The sequence below is a fragment of the Lissotriton vulgaris genome, unplaced genomic scaffold, assembly GCF_964263255.1.
Source record: "Lissotriton vulgaris unplaced genomic scaffold, aLisVul1.2 SCAFFOLD_368, whole genome shotgun sequence".
In the NCBI taxonomy this organism is placed as follows: domain Eukaryota; kingdom Metazoa; phylum Chordata; class Amphibia; order Caudata; family Salamandridae; genus Lissotriton; species Lissotriton vulgaris.
This window is the reverse complement of record NW_028253134.1, coordinates 1197501-1200000: the sequence shown is the minus strand read 5'-3', so window position 1 is coordinate 1200000 and position 2500 is coordinate 1197501.

Here is a 2500-nt window from a genome sequence, read left to right as displayed (position 1 = left end):
GGACCCCATCCAGGGCTTCCTGCCACGCGGCTGGCCAAGGGACGGATCCGGGGCTGGGGCGGCATCCTGGCATGTCCAGCTGCCGGCTGAGGACCGCTAGGCCGAGGGGGGTGCCAGAATACCTTGTCCCTACCAATCCGGAGGAAAATTACCCCCATTTCTTGTAATCTGAGCACACAAGGTGACAGAGGGGACCCAGGGCGCAAACATGCCCGACCTCCTGGAGCCCTCGCTGGGGTCCGGGAGGCGAATGGCACCCCATCGGGACTTCCAGGGAAGTCCGGCCATCTGGTCACACCATAGGAAAGCATTGCGGGCGACCAGATGGCCGAGGCGAGAGGGGCGACCAGATGGCCGGGACCGAAATGACACCAATCTGCCTGCCCCGGGCCTGTAGGGCTCAGGAGCTGCGGGACTGCAGGGCTCGGGGGCTGCAGGGCTCCACGGCTGCGGGGCTCCAGGGCTCCAGGGCTCCAGGGCCCCAGGGCTCCAGGGCTCCGGGGCTCCGGGGCTCCGGGGCTCCAGGGCTCCGGGGCTTCGGGGCTTCGGGGCTGCAGGGCTGCAGGGCTCCGGGGCTCCGGGGCTGCTGGGCTCCAGGGCTGCTGGGCAGCAGGGCTCCGGGTTTGCAGGGCACATGACCCATGGAGCCCGTCCCGGGCTCTTCCCAACGCCGCGGGCCGGAGGAGGGAGCCACGGACGCCTGGGAGGTGTTGCCCGGGGCACATCCCATCCGGTCCCGGGGAAGGTGTCTGGGCATACTCTTGCCCCTAGTAATCCGGAGGAAAATTACCCTCCTTTCTTGTAATCCGTGCACGCGAGGTGACAGAGGGGACCCAGGGCGCAAACGTGCCTGACCTCCTGGAGCCCTTGCTGGGGTCCGGGAGGCGAATGGCACCTCATCGGGACTTCCAGGGAAGTCCGGCCATCTAGTCGCCCCCATAGGAAAGCATTGCGGGCGCCCCGGGGGCCGAGGCGAGAGGGGCGACCAGATGGCCGGGACCGAAATGACGCCCAATCTGCCTGCCCCGGGCCTGTAGGGCTCAGGAGCTGCAGGGCTCTGGGGCTCTGGGGCTCCGGGCCTCAGGGGCTCTGGGGCTGCAGGGGCTCTGGGGCTGCAGGGGCTCGGGGACTGCAGGGCTCCACAGCTCGGGGGCTGCAGGGCTCCGGGGCTCCGGGGCTCCAGGGCTCCAGGGCTCCGGGGCTCCAGGGCCCGGGACCCATGGAGCCCGTCCCGGGTACTTTGCCCCTCTGCGGCCCGGAGAAGGGAGCCCCGGATGCCTGGGAGGTGTTACCCAGGCATAGCCCATCTGGTCCCCCTGGCAGAGAACCACCAGCCTTGGAGGGGTGTCCAGGCATACCCTGCCCCTAGTAATCCAGAGGAAAATTACCCCCATTTTGTGTAATCCGTGCACTCGAGGTGACAGAGGGGACCCAGGGCGCAAACGTGCCCGACCTCCTGGAGCCCTCTCTGGGATCCGGGAGGCGAATGGCACCTCATCGGGACTTCCAGGGAAGTCCGGCCATCTGGTCGCTCCATAGGAAAGCATTGCGGGCGACCAGATAGCCGAGGCGAGAGGCGCGACCAGATGGCCGGGACCGAAATGACGCCAATCTGCCGGCCCCGAGCCTCTGCGGGAGGGCTCCAGCCTGCCCTTGCAGGGCTTGGGGGCTCCGGGGCTCTGGGACTGCAGGACTCCGGGGCTGTAGGGCTCCGGGGCTCCAGGGCTCCAGGGCTCGGGGGCTCGGGGGCTCGGGGACTGCAGGGCTCGGGCTGCAGGACTCCGGGGCTGCAGGGCTCCCAAGCTCCAACCAGGCCGGGGAGATCAGGGAGTCTGCCCAGGCACAAGGGACCCCTGTCCAGGGCACACGGACCCCCAGGACGCGCCGCCGTTTTCCACCAATTTTTTTTTCCAAAATTTTGCGGAGTGGCACTCCGCCCAGCCCTACGCAAACTCTCACTACGCAGTGGAAAGCACTTAGCCAGCCATGCCCCACCTGGCCCGGTCCACGCTTCTGATCCCAGCCAGGTTGGGGGAGCCTCCCTTGGCCCGATGGACCCCATCACAGGCACCCAGACACTCGTTAGGCCGCAGGAAGGGAGCTCCCGCATCACCGGGTTGCCTAGGGGTGGGCGGAAAACTACTACTACTAGGGGTGCGCGGAAAACTACGGGCCGACAGCGTAGTGGATGATGCCAGCCACACCTGCTCCCCGGGCCCGGTCCAAGCTTCCGTTACCCTAGCCAGGCCGGGGAGAGCCTCCCCGGGCCCCGGTGGAGCCCCGTCCCCAGCACCCGGACCCTCTGACGGCTTGCAGGACGGGGGGCTCACGCACCCCAGGCCCGGCCGGACGGAGCTCAAGCCCCGGGCCCGGTCCCAGCTACCGAACCCTAGCCAGGCCGGGGAGAGCCTCCCCGGGCCCCCGTGGAGCCCCGTCCCCAGCGCCCGGACCCTCTGACGGCTTGCAGGACGGGGGGCTCATGCACCCCAGGCCCGGCTGG